Below are 16,177 nucleotides of genomic sequence, written 5' to 3' on the forward strand. Positions count from 1 at the left end.
ATAATGGATAGACAGACAGATAGATACCATTGTTCTCTGCTTCCTGACTACACAGCTGCTTCAAGCTCTTTCTACCAGTGCATGCCCACCATGATGGAGTAGACCCTGGAGCTGTGGGCTGAACCAATCCTCCCTCCCTTAAGTTGATTCTGTCAGGGTGTTTTATCTCAGCAGCAGGAAAAGTCACTAAAACAGAATTTTGGAAGCATGGAGAAATTATGCCTTAGGTGTGGACAAAAACCATTATGGGCCATGGCTTGTGAGATCATTTCAGCTGCCTTCACCAGAGTAGAGCCCAACAGTGTGGCCACAGACAGGGCCTCAACAGGAAAAGAGGAAGTGGACACATTTCCCATGGAGGCATTTACCATATGTGGTGGTTTTAATGAATATGACCATCATGGATCCATAAGGAGTGTTACTATCAGGAGACTGGCCTTATTGGAGTAGGTGGGGATTTGTTGGAGGAAGTGTGTCACTGTGGGTGGGCTTTGAGGTTTCAGAAGCTCAAGCCAGGTCTGGTTGCTCACTCTTCCTGCTGCCTGCTGATCCAGATGCAGAACTCTCAGTTACCTCTGCAGCACTATGTCTGCCTGAATGCTGCCATGCTTCCCACCATGATGATAACAGACTGAGTCTGTGAACTGTAAACCAGTCTCAATAGTGTTTTCCTTTACAAGGGTTGCCATGGTCATGGTGTTTCTTCACAGCAATAGGAGCCCTAACTAAAACAGAAGTTGGTAGAGGGAGGGAGTTGGGTATTTCTGTGATAGGCCAGATCTTGTTTTTGTTTGGAAGAATGTAGACTTTGGGAATTTAGGTTAGGAAAGAAGCAGGATGCTTTAAGTGCTATTTAATGGGCCATCCTAGTAGGAACATGGAAGGCAGTGGTGCTGAGTGTGATTTGAACTGTGAAGGCCTAGCTCAAGAGGTTTCAGAGGAGAAGAATTTTAATGTAACTTAGAGATAGTTCTTGTGATATTTTGGTGAAGAGTATGGCTGCTTTCTGACCTTGACTAAAAGTCTGCCTGAGGCTAAATTGAAGAATTATATATTAACAGATTTGGTAGAAACCATTTCCAAACAATAGCATTGATTGTGTTGTGTGGCTATTATCTTATGCAGATATATAATGAAAATATATTTGAGCAAGGGAGTCATGTCCCAGCCCTAGCAAGCAGCAGAACTTGGCAGCTTTAGCCACATGGTTCTGTCTTTAGAGCCAAGGATACAGGAAGAAGTTATGGAATCTCTCTCTGTGACTAAGGAAAGCTGCTGAGGCCAGGCATGTGTCAGAGGTGTTCCTTCATAGGGGCCTAAAGAGGCCACTTTGTAAAGCTGTGACTGTAAAGCCGGATTGCCTTGGAGATCCCAAGATGTTGGAGATGCCAGAACTGTGGGATACCTGCCAAGGAGAGCTGCTAACAGGGAGTGGAACCAGTCCATGAGGAAGAAGTGTGTTGTAGTCATCAAAGCTGAAGGGAGTTGGAGATCTGAAGAGTGCTTTGACATTAGACATGGAGATCAGTGTTTGGAGTTTTCTGAACTGTGTTTTGGTCTTTCTTTGGTCCAGAATTTCCTCACTATGCTCCTTTTCCTCCCTTTTGGAATGGTAATGCATATCCTGTGCCATTGTGTGTTGGAAGTACGTGACTTGCTTTTCTCATTTTGATTTTACAGAGAGTTATAGGTTAGATATTGCCATGAGTATCAGAGACTTTGAACTGTGGATTTTAAACACTGTTGGGATAGTGATAGACTATGGGGACTTTTGAAGCTGGACTAAATGCATCTTGTAGTATGGTATGGCTACAAGCCTATGGGAACTACAGAGTGAAATATTGTAGTTTGAATTAAAATGACCCCCTTAAGTCCATAGTGAATGGCACTATTAGGAGGTATTGCCTTATTGGGGTAGGGATGGCTTTGTTGGAGTGAGTGGTCACTGTGGGTGGGCTTTGAGGTTTCAAAAGCTTAAGCCAGACCTAGTGGCTTTCTTCCTGCTGCCTGCTGATCCAGATGTAGAACTCTCAACTACCCTTCCAGTACCATGTCTGCCTGAGTGCTGCCATGCTTCCCGCCACGTGAAAACAGACTAAATCTATGAACCAGCCCCAATTAAATGCTTCCCTTTACAAGTGTTGCCATGGTCATGGTGTGTCTTCACAGCTATAGAAACCCTAAGACTATGAGTCAAGGGTTATGAATGCAAAGGCCAGATTTTACAAGAAGAGGATGCAGAAGCCAATCATACATGTACACTGTGGGAAGTCTACAGTGCAATGGGTTGTCAAGAAGAAAGCAGATCATCCACGTGTGGGTTTGGCAAGCAGTAAAAGCTTGGAAAGAACTTGTGCTCATTCCACATTGAACTGTGTGTAGGCAAAGGAAGAAGGGTGAATATGAAAGCTGAGCTAGCACCCAGAAACGTGGGGTAGAGGGGAGGCTTGTTTTGGGAACACTCCATGTAAAGGAAGCTGTGGGAGAAAATACAGGGAAGTGTGAAAGAGAATGTCACGTCTGGAGAACTGCAAACAGTGCCATATGGTGGACCATTACAGTATGCACGCGGTTCCAAGGTGTAAAGCAGGACTGGAAAGGAAAACAGTGACTAGATCTTTGAGGGCGAGTCTTAAGTAGCCACCACTAGAATACATAGTCCTGGTCACTTCTTTCCAGCTATGTAGACTTGAATTCAGTGCCTCTTCATCTCAACCCCAGGATGCTGCTAGTCCCCTGCCCCTTTGTAATTCCTCATTGTTTTTCAGGTTCATCTATCCCTTTCCTGCCCTCTGGGATTTCATTCTGTCCACCACGCCATCCCCCTGTGGTCATGTTCTTGGGGTATGGCGCCTCCTGGAACTATGTCCAATCCCATCAGCAGGATCCTCAGGACCCACCGAATTCTTCTGCCATACTTTCCTCTGTTGCCTGATTCTCTATGACCCTTCCTATCTCTCTCTCCTTTCTCCACTCCCCTCCTTTGGCCTAGGTCAGTTTTTCTGCTGATTTATCTTCTGGACTCTCCAACTAACCCAATTCCTTAACAACTGAGAGCCTTAACTCCATTCTTTCTCCTTTCTTCTCTCTTTAGTTCCCCTCTTTCTTATGGCTTTGCTTACTGTCATTTTTCTCTTATGCACTTTCTCAGCTGTGGGGAGCATAGCCCCTATTCACATAACATCTCCTTTAAGATGCTTCATAAATACCTCAAATGCAACATGCTGAAACTGACCTGTTTTTAATTTAAATTTTACGTGTGTGTGTGTGTGTGTGTGTGTGTGTGTGTGTGTGTGTGTGTGTATGCCACAGTGCACATGGAAAGGTCACAGGCAACTTGTGGGAGTCAGTTCTCTACCATGGGTCATGGGAAGTGAACTCAGGTTGCCAAGTTTGGCAGGAAATACATTTACTCACTGAGCCATCCTGATGGCCAAAACTATTTTTTTTTTTAAACAATTCTACTGTTTTGTTTTTTTGAGACAGGGTTTCTCTGTGTTGTTTTGGAGCCTGTCCTGGAACTCTATTTGTAGACCAGGCTGGCCTCAAACTCACAGAGATCTGCCTGCCTCTGCCTCCCGAATGCTGGGATTAAAGACATACGCCAGTTCTACTGTTGAAGTACAATATTTATCAGAAAACGACCTCATTTTTTTTTATGTGTATGACTGAATAATTTTGAATGATTTGCTGAGTTAAGAAACAATTGTTTTGCCAGGTGTGGTGGCGCATGTCTTTAATCCCAGCACTCAGGAGGCAGAGGCAGACAGGTCTCTGTGAACTTGAACTTGACACCAACCTGGTCTACACAGAAGGAGTTGAGGACAGCCAGGAATACACAGAGAAACCCTGTCTCAAAAAAAGATAAAACCAAAAATAGAAAGGAAGGGAGGAAGGAAGAAACTACTATTGCAACAACCCAACTTTAAATCATTCCTGTTGTGTGACAGACCTTCTCCTATCACCTATCATCAATGGATAGTCTCCAGCCTGGCCTGGATGACTACAGTCCCTCTTCCTGCCTTTGTAGGCTTGTCTTTTCTGGACCTTCCCCAGAAGCATCAGTGGGGCCACCGGACAGGCCCTTTCCATGTTCTGCTTCTTTGACCTTGTATGGTATTCTGAGGTTGCAGGGCTCAGCACCTTGTTCTCTCATGCTGTGGTGACTCCTGCTTTTGTTTGTGTTCAAGAGAGAGCACATGTAGTCGGAGCTATCCACTTTCTGCCTGCCGGGAGCAGCCCAACAGGAAATAGGCCATTTGGTTTTGTTTCCTGGTCTGCACCTAAGAATGATGTTAGCTGCATGGCCAACTTATGTCTAATATTTTAAGCACAGATGCCTGCTCTCTATGACTTTGTATCTCTCTGTTTCCTAGCGACGTGTATTTGGACGGATGGCTCTGCCGTCCACATAGCTACTAATCTGGATCTCCACGAGTTCTTTTATATCTTCCTCTTCATAGCTCCACATTTCTTCCTGCCAACTCTGCCTCCAAAGTATCTCAAGAACCAAGTTCTAATCCTGCTTCTTGGTGATGGTTCTAACTTAGGTTACCACTCTTTCTGCCTATGCAAACTGTTCTGCCCTCTGATATGTCATCATTTCCAAATTCAGACTGCCTCTCTTACTTAAAAGATGATTGCTAAATACTTGGTATATGCTCCTAAATACATAAAAACATAACTTATGAAGTCTAAGAATACAAAGGAGTCCTTCATACCTTCCAGCTTGCAACATGGGCATCACCAATTCCCCATTGTCATACCTAGTTCACACTGTGACCCATCAGTGAGTTTCTTGGTATGAAAAGATCCAGTGGTTCCTTGTGGTTCTTAAGATAAAATCCAGAAGACCCAGTCTTCCTCTACGGAACTTCGTTAGTCTTGTCCTTTAGACACCACCCTTCAAAGTCCCACAAGGAAGCTTGCCTCGCATTTTCTGGGACCAGACAAGATGTGCCCAGGACTTGCCAACTTCTCTTCCCTGCCAATATCCTTTCATTCCTAACTTTCCTGCATATTGGCAGCTGGGAATGTCAAAAGCCAATGCCCAGCCCATATTGCCAGCATTGCCTTGCCCAGGCCATTTTGCCAGCACTACAGTTCCCAGCCCATCTTGCTAGCACTGCATCTCCAGTGTTAGCACCTTGCATAAGCTTGTCATATGTTTGGTAAACATCTTGGCGTACTAATGTGTGACATTCTCAGTTGCAGGTATCTGGTGGATGTTTTGAGTTTACCAAAGGTTCTGTCTACAGATATAAATTTGGGAGTATTAACTAGCTGAAATGTAAACTATAGGCATACCCAAGACTTCAGGAAAAGAGAAAAGGCTGAGGGGTTTATTACATGAACTTTTAAAGTCATGGAGAAGAGGAGAGCCAACGAAGGAGAAAAGGGAAGAGCCAGGAGCAGGAGGACTTGAAGAGATATAGAAATTAACAAATCTCAAGGAGTCACAGAGTTTTGGCAGGTTGGAACAAGACAATATTACAGTGGTCACAGAAGCTCACAGAAGTCACTGTGCATCTGTAAGGGGAATTCTGAAGGCACTAAAGTAGGAATATCAAGTTGAGGAGTGAAGCGTATGAGGAAATATGGCATTGTGAGAGTTTGTGTGAACATTGTGTTTGTACATGTGTATATGTGTATGATTGTATGAGTGTTTGTGTATTGTTTATATAGGAGCATGTGGTTATTTTGTGTGTGAACATGTGTTATTATGTTGTGTATGTGTGGTTTTGTGTGAATGAGCATGTATTTGTGTGTATTGTGTATACGTGTGTATTGAGTGTTGTTGATGTGTGTGTGTGTGTGTGTCCTTTAAGGGACCTTCAGAAGCAAGAGGCAGTAACAGTTAAATTTCCATGTGAATATTTCTGAGCCACATGCTGAGCATCTCCTAAACTGAGAGAAAGACCCTGTGGAGAATGAAGTCAGAACCATGGAAGATTATGATTTATGGGGTCTGATTCCAGTACATGGTGATGACAAAGAAGCCTGCTTCCAGTGACTGCGGATGTTGAACCCTCTGTTTCTGCTCCCTAGTCTAGTGAGCTTCTTGGCTTAACTCGTTTGCATTCTTTTAGTTTTGAAAAAATAGATGACTGCAGCTTCCCCAGATAGCAGTAAATCCTGGGGGAGGATTACAGCAGAAAAGGTGGGAGGGAAATTCCTTTCATGCTGCCTCCTCAGCCCTGGCCACTAAGTGGACCTTTCATTCTTGTTTCTGCCCTGTCCCCTTGTCTTTCGAATCTTTCGAATCTTAATGTGTTCTATCTGGAGAGTCTTTCCCATGTTTAATTTTCCATTTTATGCCTGACAGGAAGGTCCATAAGTTTGAGGGCTTGGCAGAAGCCCTGAGGAATAACCCAATAGTGAGGAAAGTGGGAATGATTTCTGGATTAAGGATGCTGGAGGATTTAAGGTTTTTTGTTTTGTTTTGTTTTTTTTGAAGGGGTAGTATGCAAAGAAATGGATTTAATCAGGTCGATTTATATACATCATTTTATATATGTCATCACAGTTTATTCTTATCCCACTTCTCTCCTCTGCCCCTTCCTCTCTTGTTGCTCCTTTCATTCCCCCAAATGTGCCCACTTCTGTTTTCATGACACATGCCATTATCTTCTCTCAACCTTCCTTCCCTTTAGACCTCCTTGTCTCCTCTTGTAGTCCTGTTTCTACCTTTATCACACACACACACACACACCACACTCACACATTCACACAATACACATTCACACACATACACACATTCAAACACACTCACACTCTCTCACACACCTCCCCCCTCTCTTTAACTCTCAATTCACATATGAGGTTTTTTTTTTTGTTTCCCCTAATATTTTTTATTTTACATGTTGATCCCAGTTCCTTCTCCCTCCCTCCCTTGCTCCCTCCCTCCTTCTTACCCTCTCTGCCCCCTCACATGCACCCTGACCACCCTTCCCCTCCTATTCTCCCACCCAAATTCCACATGTAGGGCAATGCCATCCAGTTGGGGTCATGTAGATCTGACAGGTCATGTGAAGTAGGGACTAGGGCTTCTCTCCTGTCTCTAGGTTAAGGCAGTTATCCCTCCATGGGGGATGTGTTTGCAAAGTCCTTTTGTGCACCAGGAATACATTCTGGTTCCACTGTCTGAGGTCCCTTAGACTGCTCAGTCCTTCTGGCTGAGACCCATATTCAGGGGGGGTCTGAGTTAGTCCCATGCTGGCTTCCCAGCTATCAGTCTGGGGGCCCATTAGCTCCCACATATGAAGCTTTCAAAACCTGTTTTCTCACTCACTGATGGTTTATTTTATGTAAGGTAATACTCTCTAGTTACATCCATTTCCATGTAGATGTCATAAATTCATTTTCTTTATGGATGAGTAAAATTCCATCATTGACAGACATCTAGGCTGGCCCAGGTTATTGTGAATAGCATGGCAATGGACATGTCTGCATGGCGTGCTGACTTACAGTTCTTGGATAACTGCCCAGGAGTGGGATAGAGCTCTGTTACTTTCTGAGGAACCCCCATACTAATTTCCACAGTGGCTCACTAATTTAAATTTCTACCCTCCTTCCCCCAACACCAAAGTAGCACCAGCATTTGTGGGATTTGTTTTCCTTATGATAGCCATTTTGATTGGCATGAGATGAACTCTCAAAGCTGTTTTAATTTGTATTTGCCTCACAGAAAATGTTGAGGGCCTTTGAAAGTATTGATTGGTCATTTGTATTTCTTCTTCTGAGAATGGTCTATTCAGTTCACCAGCCCATTTATTGACTAGATGACTTGTTTTGTGTGTGTGTGTGTGTGTGTGTGTGTGGTGTGTTTGTGTTTATTTTTTGTAGTTCTTTATACACCCTAGCTGTTAATGCCCTGTCCTGGGTGCAGTTGGCAGATTGTCTCCCATTATGTAGGTAGGCTCTCTCTTCATTCTTCTGATTATTTCCTTTGCTATACAGAAGCTTTGGACTTTCATGCAACCTCACATGTCAATCTTAGAATTATTTCTAGAGCTACTAGAGTTAGTTTTAGAAAGTTCTGGTCTGTGCCTATATCATGAAGTATTTTGTTTATATATATTTTTTCTTGAGCATCCTTGGAGTACCAGATCTTTAATTCATAATTAAGTTTTGTACATGATGAGGAAGAAATCTAATTTTTTTCTTCTGTATATGCACTATCCAGTTTTGTCAGCACTGTTTGTTGAAGAGCCGTCTTTCCCCAGTGTGTGCTTTTGGTACCTTTGTTAAAAATCAGATGGTAGTAGTTGTGTGGGTTTATGTATTCGCCTGTATTCTAGCTCACCAATCGATCTCTTCTTTTGTATTGGTTTTGTCATTGTCTCTCTGTGATATCATTTGAGATTAGGTATTATAGTGCCACCAGCTTTGCTCTTTCTGCCTAGCTCTTTTGGAGTATTTTGTGGCTTTGTATGAGTTTTAGGATTATTTCTAATTCTGTGAAGAATGTCCATCAGGATTTTGATGGGGATTGCATTGATTTTGTAAATTCCTTTTTGTAAGAGCTATTTCACAATGTTAATTCTGGCGGTTCATTTTAGAGGTCTCTTTTAATTATTTCTTCAGTATTTTGAAGTCCATATCTTGTTGTGTGGGTTTGTTCTTAGGTGTTTAATGTTTTGGAATTATTGTGAACAATATTTTGTTTTTTCCTAAGTTTTTTTTTTTTGCAAGTTCATTATTGTTATATAGAAAATGATTGTTTCTTATAGGTTGATTTTTTTGGAGCCTGAAGGTTTTAACAGACTTCTGGCAGGAGAGGGCGCCCAAGGGTTGGAAGAAGAAAAAGACTGCAGCAATTTAAAGCCAGAGACAGATACTGGAGCTTAATTTCTGGCAATGTTTCTATAATCCAGAGGGACCTATGGGTTAATTCAGGACAAAAAAGGATGAAAGAGAGGGGTGGAGAAAGACTCATTAACACTGACACATGGTCAGAAAGAGCCACATGCAGGGAACTAGTATCTTTAACTCCTCCTTATACACACACACACACACACACACACACACACACACACACACACACTCTCTCTCTCCAAACCACACACCCCCACATCACACCACACCTGGTCCTTTGAAAAGTGGAGGATAAATTCTCAGACCCCAGCAGGCCTGCTGAATTATATCAGTCAAGGGTTGGAACCAGGAATGTGCAGTTTTCTAAGGTTCCTGACAAAGAGGCTCCTGTTTGGCCCACCAGGCTTCTGGGCCTTTTGCAAGCCCATTTGTGCATGCTTCTTTGCAAAATCCAGCTTTAGCAAGATTCTGCTAATTCACTTGGCAAGAATCCTCCCCTCCCTCAATATCTATTCAACCTCGATATCTGATCAGTCTTCTCCTCTTCAGCAAGATCTCTGGGAGGTCAGTTTCACTGGAGCCATTTCTCTTTCCTCACTCTGGTGTTTCCTCTTAGTAATTTTCCATCTACCAATTGCCATCCTGCAGTCTGGCTGCAAACCCTCACTTGTCTGGTCTGGATTTGGGACTGTGCCCAGTTCTGTGCAGAGTTCTTTCTTCTCTAGTGGCAACAGTCCTGCATGAGATCTAATCCCTTTAACTAGGTTCTAGTTCCAGTTTCCTGTAATACTGTCTAAAGCGGTTCAAAGAACCTGCTCAACAAACTGAACTCGGTGTTAACTAATCAGGCAGTTCCTTAGTTCTATTGTTAGCTATATGCACCTCAACTCAGGCACCAGCATGTGGCTGATAGAACACAACTGAGCTGCTTTTAGATTTAATTCTTGATGCTGGCAAGATGGTCCAGCTGGTACAGAGCCTCTTGTGTGTGGGTGTGGTGATGTGTGCCTTCAGTCCTAGCTCTAGGGAGGTGGACACAGGCAGGTCCTTGGAGCTTGCTGGCCATGAGCCTAGCCTGACCATCAAGCCCCAGGTGCCAGTGAGAGACCTTGTCTCAAACAATAAGGTGGATAGCTCCTGAGGAGCCACACCTGAGGCTGACTTCTGGGCTCTACAGCAGCCTGCACAGAATGATCCATACCCCCATCAACACACACATAGGCACACACACACTTGTATACATACACTGGATTTGTATGCCTGTCAATATAATGAATTGGAATGTTTAAAAGGTCTCATGGTTTCTGAAGGCTCTTGAAGGCTCCAGGTAAAAACTTTTAAAATTTATCACAAACCCTATCCCCAGAAGGGTTCAACTATACATTTGTTAAACAATATTTTTTAAAGTATTTCTTGATTTTGTAAATTTAGAAGTTATTTTCTGGTCTCCCATAAGGAATATCTGTCTCTCCCTCCCCCCAATACTATAGCTTCACAGTCTCCATAGGATTGTCAATCAGTATTCATATCATCAGGCTCTGCCAAGGCTGTGGTTGCATTTCTTTGCTTGCGCCCATTGCCTTCTCCATCTTAGTTTCTCTACCTTCTTGGTTGCTCATGTTCTCTAGACCCTCGGATAAGCAAACAGGTGGCACACAGTAAGTCTATTTTTCTTTCTCTTCCCTCCTGGATAGAGCTTTACTGCTTGGCGATGTGGGGGTCCTCCCTTTGCAGATACCTGGGGATCCCTGTTTTTCTCTTTCTTGCTGTACCTCCTGAGGATGCCAAACAATTTTTTTTAATGTAAAAAGGATTCTGACTTGGGGAGTAGTAGTTTACATTTTAACGTTGCTGTGGGGTGGGTGTGAACCTTCTACCCTCAGCGGGTGTAGTAGTTCTTGTCATCCCCACCCTTGTCCCAACTCCTCTTCACTGTGTTTAGCTGATCAAGAAACTCTAGGGTGGAGATGATCTTCTCCCTGTATGGAGGACACTTCTGGCTGCTTCAGTTTCTAGCTTGCAGTGCCAATACTGAGAAGTATTAGATCTGGTGTTGATCCTAGCTGTTCTGTCGTGGGCTGTTTCTCTAGAACTTCTCAGTCCTATTCGTTCCTGGAGATCTAACATTTCCAGAGTTATGTTTGGTGCAGGTTTGGTTTCTGTTTTGCAGAGTGTGTTGGGTACTCTCCCGGCTGCTCAAGTGCAATTACAAGTGCTTTGCCACAGGAAACTTTGGAGAAAGTATTTCTTGGTTGGTGGGTCCTCTTCAACTTTCTCTGCGCTCTCTCTGTCTCTGTTTCTGTCTCTGTCTCTCTCTCTCATTTCCTTTTTCTCTAGTTCTTATTAGGTGTCCGAGATTCTAGGTTAGTTTTTATATTCATCTTCCTCCCTCCATTCCCTCTCTCTCTGGGGGAATTTCATAACTTCTGGTGCTTCATCATAACCATGTGTGCGATTGTGGGAGTGTGTACATAATGTAGGTAGGTGTGTGTACATGTGGGTGGGTGTATATGTATGTGGTTGGGCACATATATACACACATATGTACATATACATATGTATGGGTAGATGTGTATACTTGTGGGTGGGTGTACATGTATGTGGTTGGGCATATATATATGTGTGTATACACACACACACACATATATATCCATGTATATGGGGTGGATGTATATACTTGTGGGTGGGTGTATAGGCATGTGTGTGTGTAGTTTAGAGATTGACTCCAAGTAGCTTCCCTTATCACTCTCCATCTTAGTGTTTGAGACAGGTTCCTTCCTCTAACTAAGAGCTCTCTGATTCAACCAGGCTGGCCACCCTGGGCTCTGGGGACCTGCCTCTTTCAGGCATTTCAGCCCTGAGATGTGGGCACATGCCACAGAGACTTGCTCTTAATGTCAAGCTGGGAATTGACCTCAGGTTCTTGTGCTCACACAGCAAACTTTCTACTGTCCCATCTCCCCAGTTCCATCATTGTAATTTAAATATTTATAGTTGTGTTTTGTTTGTTTGTTTTTTGTTTTTGTTTTTGCTTCAAGATGCCCTGTGTGTGTGTGTGTGTGTGTGTGTGTGTGTGTGTGTGTTTGTGATGATAAAATAAGTCCTTTTGGTCCTTATCTGTGGATGTTCTGTCTAATGTCAGAGAATACTGATGCTACTGGGGGTGATCTCTATAAGGGTCTGCCATGTCTGAAGCTTTCATCCTACCTTGGCTATTGTCATTGTCACTCTTGAGTGATTGCTGACCAGGTTTGCCCATTCATTGTTACATTGTTGTGGGATAGTAAGGGTGCCTGGCAGTTCCACAGGGAGAACCCCTATGCCAAAGTCTCTTGTCTTTTTCTCTTTCACTGGGTTTTTCCTGCATGGCTGACCTTCATCCGTTGCCTACTGTGAAATGGTAAAGGCACACATGCCAGGCTGTGGTGGGGAAAGTCTTCTGTATACATGTTTCTCTTATTGGTTGATGAATAAAACACTGTTGGCCAATAGGGAAGCAAGATAATGGGACTAGGAAACAAGGAGGATTCTGGGAGAGGTAGGAGAGAGGAGGGTCGTAATGTGATCTTGGGAGGAGAGGACTCGTGAGTCTGGCATCCTTGGTAAGATTAGACCACCTAGAAATACATATATTAGTAATTATGGGTTAATAATTAAGACAGAGCTAGCCAATAAGAAGCTCTAGACATTGGCCAACAGCATTACAAGTAATACAGCATCTTGTGTGTTATTTAGGGTTGATGCAGCAGGAAAGTGCTGGTAAAAAGGCTGTTCCTGTTCTAGGAACAGAGCCAGGAGAAGGGGCTGGCAACCTCATCTTTCATGTAGAGTTTATCCCACTGTTTCTAGCTCTGGTTGGTGTTTTAGAGTCTGTTCCTCCTGTGGAGTCCCCCAGGGGTGAAGGCAGCATCACTCCATATCTCTCCTGAAGCTTCATGAGCATCTGGGCTTCCCAGGCTCAGGCCATCATTGGAAAGGGTATTGACATTTCTCAACTGTTATTATCTCTGTCCTCACTTTCCCTCTCTTTGTCCTTATAGACATTTCATTTCCTGCAACCAGAGCATTTTGTAAGGAGGTAGAAATATCCATTCTTTTCTGATGTTCCTTCAGGCCCAGAGTGAGGGCCAATGCACTCGAGGGGCCCATAAACTAAAAGAATGGGAAGGAGATTTTGATTCAACAGCACCAATAGAAGAAAAGAACCTGTCTGTGTCTCTAGTCCAGGGTGACCTGGAATTTGCTATGTAGCCAAGGATGACTTTGAACTTCTGACCCTCTTGCCTTTGGTTCTCAAGTACTGGAATTACAGACACACATCACTATGCCCCCTCTGTGCTATGATAGGGATCAAACACAGGGCTTTATGTGTACCAGGCACACAGCCTAACAACTGAGCCCGACCCTCCCCCAGGCTTCATTCATTTTTGTGGTTGTTGCTGAAACATTTTTGAGCCCTAAGATCTTTTTGAAACTGCTTGGTGGCAGGAATATAAAGACTGGGTGTATGGTCCCACTCCAAAGTACATTATAGTCCAGTTGTGTCATGGGAGTGTGTGAGTGGCTCCAAGCTCAAAGGGTGAGATGACAGCCTGTAACAGGGGTCCTCACAGAGGGCACAGTGGCTCATACCAGCAGAAGGTACTTCTAGGAGGAGGTATCCCCAGAACTAAGGCGTGAAGGCTATGATTTCCAGATGTGAAGCTAGGGGAAAGGCATTCCAAGCAGGCAGACCTGTGGGTGTAGAGCAGAAGTCTGGAGGAGACTTAAGAGTAGATTGAAGCAGCCAGAACAAGGAGGAGGTGGGGAGGCCACTTGGTTACTACCATTCGTGTTAGGGCAGCGTGTGAAGCAAGCCACATCAACAGAACTAACAGCATCTTATTTCCTCTGAAAAGCCGAGTCAACTCAAAATATTATAAAATGAGGGCAATTTGAACATTGTAGAGAGACAAGGCATATTAAATGCTAGTTCAATGGCAAGAATGGGACTTTTCTAGTTCCCAAGTGACCACTTCTTGTCCACTTCTAGCCTCTAGTGTCTCAACAGTTATGAAATAGGCCCTGGAAAAGCTTACACTAGCGAAATCTTGTTCTCCTGTTCCTGCCAGCCAAGATTATTTACATATTATAACTGGGTCTCTTACCCCATCAGTGAACTGCCATGTTCGCAAGCTCTGGAGACATGTGAATTTTGGGTGATGCTTTGACAGTCACTCAAATAACTTAGGTCCAGTTGCCCTTCTGCCATGGTCTCAGATATGGCCTTCAGTAAGGCCCTGGCCTGTCTTGGCTCCCGTTGCCTCACTTGGCAAATAGGAGGAGTTAAATTAGATTGCCTTTAAGGTTTGTTCCCAAATAGAAATTAGATGCAGGCAGCTTTGGCTTTACAAAGATGAGTATCAAGAAAGGGGCAAGATTTTATTTTTATTTTCTTTTTAAATAATACTAAAGAGAGAAAGGTAATTCCTTTAAACCATTGATAAGCAAGCAGAAGGGAGATTTCTCCATCTCTCCTTACCTCTCCCACCATATTTACAGTTTCAGACTCACAAACTCCATAGAGAAATATGTCACTGAAGGCGTACATATAACACACACACACACACACACACACACACCACACTATGCACACACACCAACATACAACACGTAGACCCCCCCACCGTAACATATAACACATATATCATATACTACATACACTACATAAAACATAATCCAATGCACACACACAACACACACATCAGTTATAAAATGTATCAGATTCTGTTACACTTCTGGAAAAGTTGGAAAAACATCCCTTTTAAGAAGCCAAGTGCTGGCTTGTCTAGATGTTTTCTGAAGCACTTAGGTATTTGGAACCCCTCCTGACTCTCCCCTGCCCCATCCTACACACAAAGTGATTGGAGGAGTAACCTAAGCCCTCTGGACTGGCTGTCAAATGATGACCAGGGAATCTAGCCACTGTGAAGTGAGAATGGTATTTCTTTTTCCTGTTAGGGGTTCTCTAACTCTCTGAAGTGAAAGAAGTACTTTGGGATACTCTCAGAACAGGCTGTGTGAAGCCTCGGGTTAGTGTCCTGAGCAGAGGCTGGACTTCGATTCCAGGAGAAGCTTTGGGAGGTTTGGGCCTCCCATGGCCATGAAACCTCACTTCTTCCTCCTTAGATCTCAGACCAATGGCACAGAGGCCCAGTGGATTGGTTTCAGTGGGACAACCACAGGCTTTTCGACAAGTCTCCAGAGGAGATGCAGCATAGTGCTTGTGTCTGTCATCAGCTCAAAAGTCCTTGCCCTGCTGGCTTTGTGTGACTCCAAAAGAGCATGCGGATGCTGAGTTCTCACTGCCTTAGCGGCTTTTTACTCCAACTAACGGTCTGTCCCCAAATGATTGGGCCGCTTTTGGTGCCAGCATCAGATGTTTTGTTTCATCTGCATTTTATCTCAGCCCTCCCACCCCAAGAACTCCCCCAGTATTTTTACAGCTTTTTTTTTGGACCAGTGATTGAATTTGACATTGAAGCTGGTTTCTCTTCAGACCTGCTATCTTGTTTCAATAGACCCACTGTTTTTTGGAGCAGTGTGTGTGTGCATGTATGCATGCATGCATGTGTGCATGTGTGAGGCCCTACTATGTATGAAGCCCTGAATGGTGATAGTATCACATACAACATACAGTTTTATAAAGTCTTACCTTGAGGCTTCAGATAAATGTGGCTTCTTTTTTTTGGCTGGCTATTTCCTGTGCTCCTCTCTCTCCTCCTCTCTCCTCTTCTGTGTCTTCTCTCTTCCTCTGTGGTTTCCCACTCTTTGGGGAGGGGCAGGATTTCCTGCTCACAAGTTGGTTGGTTTCTGGGAGGAGTCAGAAGACCTGGTTCAAGACTGAAGCCAGCTGGTCTGCCACATGACACAATGTTCGTGAAACCAAGCCCTAGGAAAGCGGACCCTTCCCGAGGACCCAGCCTGTAACAGGGAGGCACCTGCAAGAGGAGCCAATCCAGGCATAAGGAGCATCAGGTTCCCCAAAGGACAAGGGGACCCCAAGCAGCCTGGCATGGAGATGTTGGAAGTGGTCCGGGTTGCCCTGGAAACTTTCCCGTTACTATTGTTAGCTCTAAACTCTGTGGAAGCAAACGTAGTAGAGCCACGTTCCAGCCAAGCAGGTGCTCACTTTGTAGCCCTGGCTTTGCCTCAGAGGAAGTTACTGAAACAAGAACTGTGTTTGGGCAGTTTTCTTCCTCACCAGGAGAGACTCTAGTGACCTACCCAATGCTTTCTGTAAAGCCTGTGTGCCTCCCAAACTGTAGGTGAGTTTCAGACCTTTACAACAACCACAGCAGTTAGGGGGAAGAGTGGATGA

At 44.0% G+C, this 16,177-nt stretch overlaps 1 protein-coding gene across 1 annotated transcript in view; it reads right to left on the reverse strand.

The window, feature by feature from the left end:
* Hsd11b1 (hydroxysteroid 11-beta dehydrogenase 1) overlaps positions 1-15,592 on the reverse strand; it is a 41,633-nt gene extending 26,041 nt beyond the window's left edge. Inside the window, exon 1 of the mRNA XM_051186683.1 lies at positions 15,512-15,592. The gene's annotated coding sequence lies outside the window, so the exon portion shown is untranslated. The remainder of the gene's footprint in view (positions 1-15,511) is intronic.
* Positions 15,593-16,177: the final 585 nt, after the last annotated feature.

This window comes from Phodopus roborovskii, unplaced genomic scaffold (assembly GCF_943737965.1).
Source record: "Phodopus roborovskii unplaced genomic scaffold, PHOROB, whole genome shotgun sequence".
NCBI lineage: Eukaryota > Metazoa > Chordata > Mammalia > Rodentia > Cricetidae > Phodopus > Phodopus roborovskii.